Genomic DNA, 17,854 nt, shown 5'->3' on the forward strand with positions numbered 1-17,854 from the left:
CAACATGGTTAACATGGAAATATGTTTTGCATTACTGAACATATCTATATCAGTTCTATATTATAAAGAACATTATATAAAGCAAAACTATATCAATCTAAATCAAATTGCTGTCTTTCTTAATGAAGGCATAGGAGTGGGAAGGAAGGAGAAAATTTATAACAAAAAAAAACCTTAAAGCAATGATTTTTTACATGTAATTGAAAAAATAAAATATTTTTAAAATTATAAAAACCCATTTCTCCTGAATTGAAATGTGGTACTCTTTGAACATTTTATTTAATTGCATGTATGTCTCTCTGTGTCTTTCTCACACTCTTTGTGTGTGTGTGTGTGTGTGTGTGTGTGTGTGTAGATAGATAAATATAAATGTGTGTATGTGTATTTATACATTTGCACATATGTATATATGCATATACATATGCACATAAAACATTTTTGTGTTTATATGTGTATAAATTTGTTATTGTTCAGTCATTTCCAGTCATATCAACTCTTTGGGAATTCATTTTTTTTTTCTTGGCAAAGATTTAGGAATGGTTTGACATTTTCTTCTCCAGATCATTTTATAAATGAAGAAAATAAGTGACTTGCTAGGGTGACATAATTAGTAATTATCTGAGACCATATTTGAATTCAGAAAGGATGTCTTCCTTACATCATAATTAGCATTCTGTCCCCTGCCATAGACAGACAGATAGATATAGATACACATATATACAAATAGATGTATAAATACTGCTAATCTCCATAGAACTTATCCAACATAACATATTATTAATTAGGCTTGAATTGACTTGTATCTTAGTTGAATCTGTATTATTTCTTTGAGAGCTTGTATTTATGTGTTGCTGATGTCAAATGGGTGGTACTTGCATAAAATACTTATTAATGGTTTCAGATAGATAATGCTTATTATTCTAAGGAAAATCCATTTATTCATATGCTCTCTAGTGTTTTTAGTAGGAATGGGTGCTGTTTTTTTTATCAAAAGCATTTTCAGCATCTATTGATAATCATATGATTTCTGATAGGTTTGTTATTGATATAATTAATTATACTAACAGTTTTCCTATTATTGAACCAACCCTGCATTCCTGGGATTAATCCTACTTGATCATAATGTATTATCCTAGTGATGACTTGTTGTAATCGTTTTGTTAAGATTTTATTTAGGATTTTTGCATCTATATTCCTCAGGGAGATAGGTCTATAATTTTCTTTCTCTGTTTTAACTCTTTGGCTTAGGTATCAGCACCATATTAGTGTCATAGAAAGAGGTAGGCAAATTTCCATCTTCATGATAGGTGTTATTTCTATTAGATGTTGTGTCAACCTGCATTTATTTAATAAAAAAAATTATTTAGAGCATTTTTCCATGTGAAAAGCTTTGATTTCTTCTTCTAAAACCTGCCTATTTAAACCCCTTGACCATTTATAAGTTGGGTAATGCATCTTATATTTTTTTGAATTTGACTTTATTAACTACTTATTTTTATTAAACAAATAAAGAGTTGCCATTTACTTTTCATGTACAGAGAATTCCTCTTCTACCAGGACTCTGCAGATTAGATCCTCAATAAGGAGGAAACATCTTTAGTGAATAAAAATATGCTTATTTTATATCTCATTTAATATTGACATTCAGTGTATCAGTAAAGAAACTTTTATCTCTGGTTATATTTTTCAAGGAATTATGTATAATCAGAATATATGTGGGAGATACTTTATTGGAGAAGAGGTATAAAGTTAATGTTTTACTCTTAGAACTAAAAAAAAACCCACAAAATAATCAGTAAAGTGGAATTATGTATTATCTGCCATTTCAATCTTGTCTTTGTGTAAAGATTGTCTTTTTTAGAAAATTATTTGTTAAAGCTCTCTTGATCTCATAGTTCCACTACAATATTATAGACACATTTTTCAATCAATATGACAATGAATAGATGACCAATAATTGAGTCAAGAGAAACTCCTTCTCTTCTTGTGTCTTCTGCCTACTAACTATGTCACAAAGGCATTGAACATTTTGTGGTCCCTTGGGACTTAAAAGAGAATATTAAATAATTCTTTATACTATGTATTATATATATATATATACATATATATATATATATATGTTGAAAATTGGCAGCAGTTAAAGGAATTTCTTCACTAAGAATTCCATGAATCCATGAAATCTATGATTTGTACCTAAATATGTTAAATAATTAACTGATTAAAGTTTTACAAAAATTATGAATTAAGTATATGATTTGAATTTCTCGTCATGTATGGATCATTGTTTTGGTTAGAAATTATCAGTGTTATTATTCAACTGTTTCTAATTTCTTTCTCTCTGTAATCTTATAAGAATTGGTCCCTCAGCACTTTAAAAATTGTGATATTTCTAGGAAGGATATTTTCTGCTTGTATTTGATTTGACTTCTCCATTTCACCTAATTTTATCTTCTTAAGTGTCATTTCCATTTTGCACATTTGTAGAGGTTTGAAGTTATATGTTGACCACAATATGGATCATTATTTTTGTTATTCTGTCATTTTTCCTTTCTATCCAACACTTCTTAATTCCATTTGGTGTTTTCTTAGCAAATATACAGTGAATATTTTTGTGTACATAAATCTTTTTACTTTTACTTTAGTCTTTTGGGGGCATAAATTATTAGTGGTATTCCTGAGTCAAAGGGTATACACAGTTTTATAGCCCTGTGGGCAAAGCTCTCACTTGTTCTCCAGAGTGATTGGACTAGTTCATGATTCAAACTTCAACTATTATTAAAATAGCTGTAATTATTATTATTAATATTTAATATTGATAAGTATTATACTATTTATTAGTATACCTAGTTTACCTCACCTCTGTTAGGTGTCATTTCTATTAGTTGTTTCAATTTGGATTTATTTCATGAATAGTAATTTAGAGCAATCTCTCATATTAATAATTTTGATTTCTTCTAAAGACTTTTAAATCCTTTGATTATTTTATCAATTGGTGAATGTCTCTTGTGTTTCCAAATTTGATTTAGTTCACTATTTGAGAAATGATCCTTTATCAGAGAAACTTGCCATAAAATGTTTGATAGTACTTCATAGTCTGTAGTACCATTTAATAAACTATTTCCCTCAATATCTCTTAATTACATCTATTTTTGACATATCTGATATCATGATTACTATTCTTGCCTTTTTTGTTTCAAATGAAGCATACTAACTTCTATTCTATCTCTTTTTTTTCAAGGCAATGGGGTTAATTGACTTGCTGAGGGTGACACAGCTAGATAATTATTAAGTGTCTGAGGTAGGATTTGAACTCAGGTTCTCCTGACTCCAGGGCCAGTGTTCTATCCACTGTACCACCTAGCTGCCCCCTGTTCTAGCTCTTTAACTCTTTTTGAGTTTCTCTTATAAATAACATGTTGTTGGGTTCTAGTTTCTAATCCATTCTACCATCTGCTTTAGTTTTATGTATTAACTCTTTTGAGTGCATATAGTATAAGAGATAATATTATTTCATTGATTAAAGAATTTAGTCATACCATATCTAACACATAGCAAATGTGATAGAATTTTTGGTAATTTATTTAACCCTTATACTTATCTCTTTTAATTTGTAAAATAATGATAATGACAACTTGGATTTGAATAAATTTTTGCTACAAAGACTGAAGTAATCTCTCAAAAACTTTTACAGAAAGCCATAACTTCTGTTATCTCATTGTAAGCTGGGGAACAGCCTAAGTTTAGAGAAACTCTCACAACTTGCTACATCACTGTGAGCTATTTCTATTTTTTCCTGCAAGATATAAATAAATTAAACCTTAAGCCCAGTTAAGGGCCTTGTTTACTAATATGATGAGTGTCTGACATGTTATGTCTAGTTTCTTTTCAAACAAATCCAATATATTTAAACTTTTCCCACACAATCTATATAACATTGAGGTCTGTAAGCATCTCATTCTAAGAAAGTCTACAAAAATGTGAAAGTAAAATCTAGGTTGCATTTTCATTATATTTTGCTTTTAGTTTTGAGGAAAGGAGAAGCATTTCCTCATGTAGTTAGATCTACATTTGTTATCAAGTACTTGTATAAAGCTATTACCTTGCTTTCTCCCTGTTCTTGGAAGAAAAGAACCATTAATTAAATGACTTGCTCTAACCTCTTTGTACTAATACTTATTCTTTCTCTTCATTGTGGGATAGTTCTTAATCAAGAAGTCTACTTGTTGTTCTCTTTGATGTCACGGAAAAGTGGCTCTCTTCCTTTGCTTAACATGGTTTGAAAGAAATCTTGCCCAAACATGGCACCATGAAGCAAATCTAATTCTCTAAACTCAAATAAGAACACATTTACCTCCCTACTTGATTTGATTTCTTAATTAATCCCTTTCCCAAAGTACACAGATTCTGTTCTTATTTAATTATTTTTCAATTTAGTCCAACTTTTCAGGAGCTCATTTGGAGTTTTCTTGCCAAAGATACTTGAGTGTTTTGAGATTTTCTTTTCCAGTTCACTTTATAAATGAGGAAACAGACCAGTGACTTGCCCAGGATCACATAGCTAGTAGGTGACTGAGGTCAGAGTTGAACTCATGAAGATGAGTTATCCTGACTCCTGATACCTAGTTGTTCTACAAAGTTTCAATTAATATAAATTAAAAAAAATATTGCTTTTGTGTTTTCTATACCTATGGCACTGTTTCCTCCTATGTCTCCTTTCAAGAATCATTTTAGAGTTCAAACCTTTTCCTTTACATTGAATCTTAGAGTTAGAATAGGTAATCATCCAGTCCAATTCCTATATTATTAAGTGTGTGCTGGATACATGCTTATCAGGAATATTGTACATAGGACTATACATTTTACTTTAATTCATAAGTCCAATTTTTTCTCTTAAAAACTTATCCAAGCAACATTTAAACCACCCAATGAGAGTGAACTCACTGAGATATCTTTCCTCACCTTATTCCTCCACCAGTCTCAGGACAATCAATTCATTTTGGGATGATTCTAATATTTTGAAAGCTTCTCTTTATAAAAAAGTCAAAATCTGTCTCTAAATACCTTCTAACCATTTATCCAAGTTCTTCCCAGTGGGGTTAAACAAAATGAAATTATCCTTCTTTGTGACAATCCTTCAAATTTTTGAAGAAATGATTATTTCCATTCTGTCTTCAATGAAATAATGAATCCTTATATGATGTGATATCAATTCCATTCACCTGAAAAGATAGCAGGAATGTCCTTCATTTTCATGAAAACAGCCAGTCACTTAAGACCTCCTTATTTTCCCTTTTGTTCCAGATTCTTTTGGCTTTATTTCCCTCCAAACTCACCTTGTACCTCATAGTTCTATATTTCAATAATGATGTCACTGACATCCTAAATTCCTTCATCCAAATCAAGTCATTCTTAAATCTTAGGTACCTGTGGGTATTAAAAGCTTGAAAACTGTAACAGATAATAAGAAACAATAGTTTAGTAATTGCCATTGGACTCCTGGTTAGGATGGCAGAGTAGCCCAGTGCTCCTACATGTTTTCCCCAAACAAAATTGTTAATTCAAAAAAATTCTGATAAAAAAATGGGAATTAGCTTGGGTTAGAAATAAATATTCTCAGAGTATTCCTTAGCCAACTTAGATTTTTTTTAAAGACCCAAACAAAATGAAAGCAGGTACAGGTGATAATATGGATACAAAAGAGTTGTATGCTCATTGCATTAGTGCTAAAGAGACTAAGAAGGATAAGGAATACTAAAAAGAGTTTTGAACTATATTGATTACAATAAAAATATAAGAAAGAATAGTAGGATTAGTATTATTGCTCAGAATAAATAGAATGATTGCAATTGTCAGAAAACAACTTATTTATTATTCTATGTTTGTTTGCTAGAAAGCCAAAAGAAATCTTTATATTAGAAAGGTAGAAGAAAATTGTGTGAACTGAAACCCAGGGAAAGTGAGATGATTATAAAATAACGCATATTATTCTTAATGAGTTTGTCCTAACATTCAAATAAACTTGTTTCATTAAAGATAAATTTTATTGTTCTGAATGAATTGATGAACATGATTGCTAAGACTGTCAATGACACTACCTCAAACATTGGTATCTATAGATGAAATAAAGTTCAGGCAAGTCACTCAGGAGTGGATTACTAAATCTTTGAATCCCATAGGAACAAAGGAATTTTCTCATTCTCCCTTCTTTCTACAGATGTGTGTGTGTGTGTGTGTGTGTGTGTGTGTGTTTTGCATCTAATTTATATTTTATTCAAGAACAAAGCCAATAGTTGGAATTCTTCTACATCAAATTAATTTGATCAAGGTGGAATATGGGAGAGAAGTAGGAAGCAGCAATGTTTAGGATGACTCAACTGGTCCTATCAGGAAAGGAAGTGGTCTGCCTCCTAAAGAGTATTTATATTAAGGCAAAAGAAAAAATCTTGATATTGTCACCTTGTGGGAAAGCCCTGCTTGATCTATGTTAGTAATAGATCATAATGAATTATTTACACAGCTTCTATCTTTTTCATCAAGATTCCCTCATCCTTCTTCTTTGACCTGTAACTTACCAGTTGTCATCATCTAATTTATAAAAGAGAACAACATTTTCATTTTTTGTTTGTTTGTTTCTATTTATTTAAGACAATGGGGTTGAGTGACTTGCTCAAGGTCACACAGCTAGGCAATTTTTAAGTGTCTGAGGCTGGATTTGAAATCAGATCCTCCTGACAGTGTTCTATTCACTGCCCAACTAGCTGCCCCCAGATTATGATTTTTGATTCCCATTCTTGAGATTTTTTTTTAACTTAGAATTTGGTCCCTTTGCTTATAATGAAAATCAGTTTTTGATTTTTCTATTTCACAGATTTGTAAAACCAACTTTAGGTCCCTGAAAGTTCCTTCTTCTATTGGCACAATAATGACTGTAAAAACTAACAAACTAGAAAAAGAAAAACCCCCACAAAAAGAATTCCACAGCAAGATTCTATAAAATATTTCATTTGAAATTTTTGCATAGAAGAAATTCAGAATACAATAGTGCACGATATCAATGACCTTTATGTAATACATCTTTCTAAATATTAATTGTAGGGTAGTTAGATGGCATAATGGATAGAATATCAGTCTCAGAGTCAGACCTTAGACATGTCATTTAACCCTGATTGCCTCCCATCCAGGACCATCTCCAGTGGTCCTAATTCAAATCTCTCCACTGGACTCAGATGGCTCTGGAGGAGAAAGTGAGGCTGTTGATTTAGCACAGCACGCCCTGCCCCTCACCCAAATACAATTCATGTTCATGTCATGACATCACCTCCCTGATATCATGATCTTTCTTCAAGAACAAAGGAAAACCATTATTATTATTATTAAATATTGAATACATACATCTTCTTCATCTGCTTTTTGTAAGCTATTTCTGCTAGGAAAGAGATTTGAGCTGGGGAATTTTTGTTTAGTGAACTTCAATTGCTATAATAACATAGCTAAGGAGTTAATCCATGTTTTGGTAAACTAATTTAAAATCTAAATAGTCAAGTTGTATGATTTTTCAAAAAAATTGAATAGCTGATGTTGTACGGAAAGAAAAAAAATCCAGATGATCAGATGCATTTTCCACCATTCTACCAGATGTTTGGAGTTCCCTAATACATTGGGACAGTAGATATGGAAAAGACATAAGAGAACTTTTAGTCCAATACCCCAACTAAAATAGACATGTCTCCTAACTACCAAAAAATATTTCTTCATTTATTTGAAGGTGTACAGAGAAAAAGGCTCAATAATCTATTCTAGTAGGTCATTTCAGTATTTTATCATTCTGTATAAGATATTTTTCTTTGTTACCCATTCAAATCTTTCACTTCAATTTTGAATCTGTTTTCATTTCATCAGTCTTTTTAAGACAATGAGACTTACTTCATCACACACTTGAAAATCATAGCTATTAAATTTTTATCTTTGCCTTTTTCTAGAAAAGTCATCTCTGTCCCAATTTGTTACCCCTTTCCTCTTTTTTGTTTTTTTTTTATGCAAGGCAATGGGGTTAAGTGACTTGCCCAAGGTCACACAGCTAGGTAATTATTAAGTGTCTGATGCCAGATTTGAACCCAGGTCTGGCTTCAGGGCTGGTGCTCTATCCACTGTGCACTTAGCTGCCCCTACCTCTTCCTCATATGAAAAGCATATAAGATATAGTGGAGAGCATTGTGAGCCCAGGACTTAGAGAACATTATGGTAAATCTCTTAAACATGTGTTATCCCACTTTGGACAAATAATTTAACATTCTCAAATCTCAGATTCATATTCACTGGGAAGTGATAGGAAAGAGCTTTGTACATATTAAAGTGAAATAAAAATATGAGGTATCTTTATATAACTCCTAGGTTTCTAGGTGGTGCAATAGATAGAACTTCTTCATTTGTAAAATTGGGATAATAATAACATCTTCATTCCAGAGTTTTTATGAGGATCAAATGCAACAATAATTGAAAAAGTTTAACATAGTGCCTAGTACATAGTTGGTGCTATATATGTTAGCTATTATTACTATTGCTTTAGCTCTTTTCCTATGCTTACATTCCTCTTTTTCATGCTTTTTTAAGACCATCTCCAATTCTCTACTTCATTTCTATTTCAGGACAAAATTTTGACCATTCCAGTTTGAGTCAAAGTCTTTAAGTAAATATCAAATGAAAGTGAACTATTATATATATACACCAGGTCCTTTAGGTAAAAATAAACAAACAAAACACATAAAATTAAAGTAGTCTCTGTTTTCCTAGAACTTGCATTCTACTTGGAGAAAAAAAAATGAACAGATATACTTGTGTTTGGATAAGTATGTTAATTTGAAAAGGAAGGAAAGCACCACAAAATTATATCAGGAAAGACTTCCCTTTATAGAGAGGTGAGGAGCTAATGTATTCCCTCCATTAAGAACAGAAATCAAAGTCATAGAATTGGAGATAGGATTCTCAAAATGGAAAATAGGCAAGTTTGACTGAAAAGCAGAAAATGTAAAGTGGCATAATGGGAAGGATGACAGAAAACATAAACTAGGATCAGATTTAAAAGTGAAGCTGAGGGATCTTGTATTTTAACCTAGAAGCAAGAAGTTAAAACTGAAGGGGTTTTTTGTTTTTTTCTTTGTTTGATTAGCAGAGAAGTGACTTAGACTTGAAGAGTAAGATTATATTTTTCTTCTTCCTTCTCCTTCAGATAGATTGAAAAGGGGAAAGTCTAAATTGTGAGAGATCATGCCAAGAGCTAAAAATTTTCTATAACAAAAACACAAGAAAGAGACTGTGGAAGGGGAACCAAGATAGTGAGTTCAAGTTAGCATGCTTCCAGAGCTTTTCCTGACACAATGTTAAGTGAAGTCTCTTCTCAGATATTAAAACTATAGATCCCACCAAAAAAAAAAAAATAGAAACAAGTTTTCAACTATAGACATCATGAAAGATCTTCAATGAGGATCTGTCTCTTTAGAGGAAAAGTCCAACTTGGTGGGAGAGGGCAAAAGCCAGCCAGAGGTTTCGAGGTACAGTGCAACCTGGATTACAGCAGCCCAGGTTCCAGCAACTGGATAGCCAGCCAACAGGGAGGGTCTCAACCCCAGACAGTCTGAACCCTGAGTGGGGCAACATAGAGCACTGGGTTGAGAATAAACAACTGCTTAGGCAGAGCCTGGACATAAAGGAGGAGACAAATCTCTGCATAGGCAACATCTTGACAAGTAATAAACCAGGGATCAAACCCCAGTCCCAGAACAAAAAGTATTAGACTATATTCCCAGAGTTTAACAATCAAAATGAGCAAAAAGGCAAAAAAAAAAAGTGCTAAACATAGAAAGCTACTCTTCAGTTAGAGACATTAAAAATACCATCTCAAAAGAGGAAAGTGGTGATAAATTACCTACAAGGGAAGTCTCAAAAGAGTTAATAAGCTGGGCTGAAATCCAAAATCACATAGAAGACTTTAAAAAAGGTTTTATAAACCTAAGAGAAGAAGAAAAAATGGAAAAGAGAAATCAGAGTTGTGTAGGAAAATAGTGAAAAATTAACCAAAGAAATCTTCTCTTTTAAAAGTAAAAATAATCAGCTGAAAAAAAATTAACTCATCAAAAAGTAAAAGTGATCACCTACAAAGGAAAGAAACTTATCTAAAAGCCAAAACAACCAAATGTAAAAGGAATGCAACTCAGCAGAAAAAGAAAACACAAAAGTTAAGTGGACATTAGATAACCTAATTTTAAAGAATAACTAGGTCAAACAACAAATTATAGAAATAATCAACTATTTCATGCAAGAAAATGACAATGACATATCATACCAAAATTTATGGGATGCAGCCAAAGCAGTTTCAAGGGTAAATTTAATATCTCTAAATGCTCTAAATAAAATAGAGAAAGAGGCAATCGATGAATTGGGTATACAACTAAAAACATTAGGAAAAAGTACAAGTTATAGATTCCCAATTAAATATCAGATTAGATATACTGAAAAATGAAAGGAGATATGTTGGGAACCATTGTGTGTGGGAACATTGTGAATTATCTTCACCTGGTATCCCTGAGTACCAGAATCTTATCTTACTAAATGCCACAGGAGTGGGAGTGGATTAGAGACTGAAAAGGTCTTTAGTGAATAAACAGAGCACTTGGAGATCTTGATGGAGTACTTGTCTCCTTGGTCATCTTTGTCCAGTGCTTGCCTGGGAAAGATAAGGGAGTCCAGAAGTGGGACTGGACATATGGCATCCAACAGAGACTGAACACATGGTACCCATAACAGGTCAATAAAGGCGGTATTATCTGAATAAAGTCCAGAATAAGGGCATAGCAGATACAAGCAAAAGAACCAGGCACCATCCCAGAGCTGAGGACTCTGGAGAAAGTAACAGGTTGATTTGTTGCTTAGGGGGGCAGATCTTTAAATGAAGAGGAATCATAGAAAGTGAGAAAACAATTAAGTATTTAACATTGAGGAGTCAACTGGAAGTAGGGTCTCTGGGATGAAGTGTCTTGCTCAGCAAGAGGGCGTAACAGCACCATGATGAACCGGATGCAGAGGACTTTCTTGCTGCTCTTTTTGGCCACTGCTGCTTGTCTGATTGTGCTATGTGCAGTAAACGGGATCTAAATCTCTAAATCTACGGTGAACTGCAGAGACACCTCCTTGTTGTCACAGACCCTGACGCAGACTTTGACACAGACCCCAACACTGAATTGCACTCCAGAAGCCACAATGAGTTTCACTTGCCAAGCTACAGCAGGCAACTCTGCCATCGTTCAGGCAGCAGAGGGCTGTGAATGGAACACTAGCTGTGCTTCTTGTCTGGACAGTGAAGGTATCCCATGCTATTGGACAGTTTGTAATGGTATTGACAACTGTTTACAAAATGCAGCAACTCCAGATTGTACTGTCAACATCTTAAATAATTTGAAATGCTTTCTCTCATTCTCTGCCATTCCCACTCTCTGCAGAGGGAGGGGGGAGGGAGAAGGGAAGTCTTCCTTTTTGGAACTTCAAAACTCAAACCCATGTCTCAAAAAACTTATTTTAGAAATCAAGGGACTCCCATGCCTTCTTCCTGGTTTGGGGAGGAGGTGGGGTTGGGCAATGACTATGGTTTTCAATAGGTTATTTGATTGGGAAGCTTTGTGGTGCAATTAGTTGAGAGAAAAGGGGAAGATTTTTTTTTCTGGGATTGGGAAATTTGGATTTTGTCTAATGAAGTCTTTGCCTATGGTTTATATTTCTGTTGAGTAGGCTTGACTGGTTATGTGTATATGTGTTTATTTGAACATCTATAGGGCATTTTACATCTCTTTACTATCTTGGAGAAGTGGGAGAATATTTCTATAGTCTGAGAATTTGGTACTGTCCAGGGTGTCCAACAATCTCACTTTGATAATTTTGAAATACAAAAGAATTGTTTTCTGTGTGGAGAGTGTGTTAGTATCTAAACTGCAATAGTTAGGTAAAGTTAAATGCTACTCCTTTTAGTTTGAATTTTGAATTTGATTGCTTTGAAAGGTTTTTTGTTGGCAAAAGAAAATTTTGTAATCTTTGTTTATTTGTAAGTTAGGGAAAAATGAATTTCAAGGAATTTGGGGATATTTATTTGGGTTTAACTATTGTTATTGACATTTTTTTGTACTGTTTTTGAACTTTTGTTTATAACTTGTATAGCATTCATTATATAATAATTTTGCTTCAAAAACAAGAAGGGGAAATGTTGGGAATCATTGTTGTGTACGGGAACATTGTGAATTATCTTCACCTGGTATCCTTGAGCACCAAAATCTTATCTTATTAAGTGACACAGGAGTGAGAGTGGATTAGAGACTGGAAAGGTATTTAGGCACTGGTGTTTTGGTGAATAAATGGAGCACTTGGAGATATTGATAGAGTACTTGTCTCCTTTGTCATTCTTGTCTCCTTTGTCATTCTTGTCTCCTTCCCCTCCAATTCATTCCCCTGGGAAAGATAAGGGAGTCCAGAAGTATGACTGGACAGGGATATTAATAAAATTGAAAGCTAGAAAACTATTTAATATATAAAACAAAGAGTTGGGGTTTTTTGCAAGGCCAATGGGGTTAAGTACCTTGCCCAAGGTCACACAACTAGATAATTATTAAGTGTCTGATTCCAGATTTGAACTCAAGTACTCCTGACTCCAGGGCTGTCCCTAATAAATTAGATAAACTTTTCGTTCATCTGATTAAAAAAAGAAAAAACAAACAAATTATCAGTATCAAAAATGAAAAGTTTTAACCCACCCCCAATGATGATGAAGACATTAAAAAGATAATTTGGAGCTAGTTTATGCCAATAAATTTGACAACCTAAGTGAAATGGATGAACACATACAAAAATACAAACTACTCAGATTAAAAGAAGAAAAAATAAAATAAATAATTCCATTTCAGAAAAGAAATTGAAGAAACTATCAATGAACTCTGTAAGAAAAAGTGTACAAGCCCAGATGAAAGTGTACAAGCCCAGATGAATTTACAAATGAATTCTACTTCTATATAAAGTATTTTTTAAAGTAGTGAAGTTCTACCAAATTCCTTTTATGACATCAATATGATGCTGATAACCTCAAAAAGGAGTCAAAATGGACAAAGAAAATTATAAACCAATCTTCCTAATGAACACTGTTGTAAAAATTTTAAATAAAATTTTATGAAAATATTTACAAGAAGTTATTACTAGAATAACACATCATGGTCTGGTAGAATTTACACTAGGTAGGCAGTGATGGTGCAATATTAGGAAAACATTCAATATAATTAAACATTTCAATCACAAAGCCAAGAGAAATCATATGATTATCTCAATAGATGCTGAAAAAGCCTTTAACAAAATACAACATTCATTCCTATTAAAATCACTAGAGAGTATAGGAATAAATGGAGTCTTCCTTAAAATAATAAACAGCATTTAACTAAAATCATCTACGAATATTATATGTAATGGGGCTAAACAAGGGACATTTCCAATAAGTTTAAGGTGAAATAAAGATGCCCATTATCATTATTATTCAATATGGAAATAGAAATGTTAGCTTTAGCTTTATTTTTGGTGGGATCTGTAGCTTTAATGTCTTTGTAGAGACTTCATTAAATGTTGTATAGGAAAAAAGCACTGGGAGTATCCTAGCTTCATGCTACCCCTGAAGTCTTAATCTTTACTTTGAGCTTCAGGATTTCTAATTTGGTTTTCAATTTGAGAATTTCAATTTGCTCTTTTTTCTAGATTTCTCAGATGTATGTCCAATTTAGTGAGTTGCTTTTTCTCTTTTTTATTCATGTAAGCATTTAGAGACATAAAATTTCCACCAATTACTTCTTTGGTTGCTTCCCATATTATGTTGTCTCATTATTGCAGTTCTCTTTGATAAATTTATTGCCTATTTATTTGATTTGAACCACTCATTCTTTAGGATTAGATTATTTAATTTCCAGTGGATTTTTAATCCATCTTTTTATGGTCCTTTATTATATATATATAATTTTTATTACACCATTATCTGAAAGGGATGCATTTAGTATTTCTGCTTTTCTGCATTTGACTAAAAGATTTTATGCATTAATTCATGATTAATTTTTGTGTAGGTGCCATGTACCACTGATAAAAAGGTATATTCCTTTCTATCAGCATTAAATTTTCTCTAGAAGCCTAACATTCTGTTTCTAAAATTATATTCACCACCTTATCTTTCTTTTTTATTTTGTGGCTAGATTCATTTAGTTTCAGAGGGAAAGGTTGAGGTCCCCCACTAGTATAATTTTGCTGTCAATTTTTTCTTGCAGTTCACTTCTCTTCAAGATTTTCCATGCTATATGCCACTTGATATACATATATAGTTTTGTACTAATATTACTTCATGGTCTATGGTACCATTTTTAAAAATTTTTTTTTAATATTCTATTTGTTTTTCCAACTTCATGCAATGGTAGGTTTTACTAATCTTTTTGTTTTGGTAGGTTTTGAATTTTATGGTTTTCTTCCTCCCTTCCCTACCCCATCCCCCTGTCAGAAAGCAATCTGATATAGGCTTTACATTTATAACCACACTAAACATAGATCCATATTGATTCTATGGTACCTTTTAATTAAATCTATTTCTTCTTTTGCTATGTATGAGATCAGAATTGCTACCTTTTTTTTAACTGAAACATAATAGATTCTGCTCCAACCTTTTACCATTACTCTTTGTGTGTTTGTGTCTCTGTTTCAAATGTGTTTCTTGTAACAAAAAATTGTAGGATTCTGATTTTTAATTCATTCTGCTAACTGCTTCCATTTTATGTGAGAATCTATCCCATTTCCATTCATATGAGCTCTAACTCTGTATTTCCTCCCATCCTATTTTTCCATTTATTTTTTTTCTCTCTCTCTCCTTTCACCCTGGCTCTCCTTATCAGTCTTTTGCTTTTAGTCACTGCCTACCTTCTTACCAGCCCCCCCATTCCTTTTCCTCTTCCCTTCTTACTTCTCTATAGAGTAAGAGAGATTCCTTTACCCAGTTGCATGTGTATGTTATTCCCTCTCTAAGCCAAATTCAATGAGAGAAATGTTCAAACAATGCTCACCTCCTCTTCTTTCATTCTACTATAGTAAGTCTTTCATGCATCTTCATATGATATAATTTAACCCATTCTGCCTCCCCCTTTCTCCTCTTCTCCCAATTCAATCCATTTTTTATCCCTTAATTAATGTATTTGTTTGTCTTTGTCATTACATCAAAGCCAACTTATGGCAACAATCTCTAATTATACTCCTTTTAACTGACCTAATAAAGAAACAGTTCTTCAGAATTTGCCCATGCAGTTATAGAAACAGTTTAACCTCATTTAATGCCATATTGTTGTCATTGTTTTCCTTTCCCATTCGCCTTTACATGCTACTCTTGAGTCCTGTATTTCATCAGGAAATCTTGAAAGTCCTTTATTTCTTTCAATGTCCATCTTTTTTCTCTGAAATATTATGCTAAGTTTTGCTGCATTGAAGATTCTTGGTTTTAGTCCAAACTCCTTTGTCTTCTCGAATACCATATACAAAATCCTCTGATCCTTTATTGTTTATTGCTAAGTTCTGTGTAGTCCTGACTATGACTCTAATATCTGAATTATTTCTTTTTGGCTGCCTGTAATATTTTCTCCTTGACTTGATTATTCTGGAATTTGTGTACAATGTTCCTTGGAACTTTCTTTTTGAGCTTTCCTTGAGGAAGTGATTGGTAGATTCTTTCACTGAATTTTTTTCTATCTGGTTCTAGTTTTCCTTGATAATTTTTTGAAAGTTTTTGTCCAGTCTATTTTTTGATCCTGATGTCCTTCTAATTTATTTTGGGCTAGAAAATTGTTTCATTATTGACTTATTGTGTTTATTGTTCTTCTAAAATTCTTTTAGAGGTTTGAGTCAATATTGTTTCTGAAGGAAACTGGAGATAATTCAGACAATTTTCTGGTTTCTCACCACCATTAGGTAGTGTTTTCAAGAATTTGTAAGAATGGAAGAATCAAATGAGATTTTTTTAGGATTGGGGAGACATTAGCATATTTATAGACAGTAGGCAATGAGTCAGTAAACTAGGAGAGATTCTATACAAGTGAATGAATGTGGATAACTACAGATCATTCTTGGAAGAGATGGAATTGAATGGGATATTTTGACTAAGTAGTGAGGTTAGCCTTAGTTGAAGAATAAGGTCATTTCATCATATGAAAGAACAATGAAAAAGGAGAAAGTGCAGAAGACATCTGAATGATTAGTGATGAGGAAAAGAGAAAAAGAGGGATTTCACAGTGAAAGTCTTAAATTGTTTGCCACAAAATATGAGGCAAAGTTTTTAGCTGAGAGAGAAACTGAAAGGATATTTGAGGAGGGATAAAAACAACTGCTGAAGAAAGAATGCTAGTGTGTTGATAAAGCAAATATAGTAGACCCAGCAGCAGAGAGAACCCAGTTGAGTTTGTGTAACACAAAATTTGTAGCCAGCCCAGTCAGAACAGTTGTAAGATTTTCTCTGTTTTATTTAGCGGCACATGTGTAGGAGCAAAGGTGATGAATGATGGGTGAGATCCAAGGTTAAAGCTCAACCCAACATAATCAATGATATGAAAAGTGGTATATGAGATTCAAAAAAAGGAGAGCTGTATAGAATTGAATGGGTTCATCAAAGGATCAATATAGGGAGAAGAGGAAGAAGTGGTTACTGAAGGGCCAATGTCCTAGAAGAGAATTAAAGGTCAAGTCATTAGAGATCATGGTATGAATGAAGATTATAGGTTATAAGGGAAGGGAGAAGGAATGATGAATAGCTGATAGATTGTGACTGGTAAAATTCTTGAACATAGAAGTGGTACATTTGTAAGTGATAGCAAGGTCTAGGGATTGACAATCTTTGTTTATGGATGATGTGGGAAGGAGTTGATGCTTAATGGAGGTGAGTCTGTTTAGGATCTGAATGGTTAAGGTATTTAAGAAAGAAAATATGTACATATATGTATGTATATGCGTTTGTATGATTGTGGGTGGATGTATCAGCCACTATGAAGAAGGAAAGAAAGTGACCTGGACATCTACCTACCAGGATTTTTGATTGAGTTGAACATATGAATAGCATAAATCTAAAAGGATGAGAGATTACTGAATGATTAAAGAAATGGCAATGGAGAGCAGAGAAATCAAAGAAAACTGATGACTTTGACATTTTAAAACTGCACAGATACACCCTGCACTATGTATAAAATACTCCACCTGAGGTGGCAGCTCCCATTTAGAAGGGATTAGTTGTAATCTATGGATTAAACTCCTCTAAGCCCTCTTCAATTTAGGTAGAGTTCTACTCTCTATGACACCAGGTTACCACTATTTTGAAGAATGCATAACAATTCAAGTATCACATCCCAGTACTGAATTCTCTCTTTGCTTCCAGATTGTCCTTCAAAGGAACATTTTGTCTCTGGTGCCACCAAATTCCAAAGTCTTTCTCATTTCCTGGTTCAACAAACTTAGACCCTAGTGAACTTTACCAACATATCTTTCCCTGTGTTCCTTACAATAATCTTTAAGATTCTCCTGAACTATCTCCAACTATGAAAAGGTTTTAACACCTGCCATACATTTAACACTTGAGGACAGAAACAGTTTTTGGACTTAAAATCTTAAAAAGTCTTAAAAAGGGGGCGGCTAGGTGGCGTAGAGGATAAAGCACCAGCCTTGGAGTCAGGAGTACCTGGGTTCAAATCTGATCTCAGACACTTAATAATTACCTAGCTGTGTGGCCTTGGGCAAGCCACTTAACCCCGTTTACCTTGCAAAAAAAACC

The 17,854-nt window shown here is 33.1% G+C and overlaps 1 long non-coding RNA gene across 1 annotated transcript in view; it reads right to left on the reverse strand.

The window, feature by feature from the left end:
- LOC141489798 (uncharacterized) overlaps positions 1 to 5,215 on the reverse strand; it is a 52,461-nt gene extending 47,246 nt beyond the window's left edge. The window contains exon 1 of the long non-coding RNA XR_012468991.1: positions 5,062 to 5,215. This is a non-coding gene — a long non-coding RNA (uncharacterized LOC141489798). The remainder of the gene's footprint in view (positions 1 to 5,061) is intronic.
- Between the last annotated feature and the right edge of the window lie 12,639 nt (positions 5,216 to 17,854).

Source organism: Macrotis lagotis, chromosome 5 (assembly GCF_037893015.1).
Source record: "Macrotis lagotis isolate mMagLag1 chromosome 5, bilby.v1.9.chrom.fasta, whole genome shotgun sequence".
Taxonomy (NCBI): domain Eukaryota; kingdom Metazoa; phylum Chordata; class Mammalia; order Peramelemorphia; family Peramelidae; genus Macrotis; species Macrotis lagotis.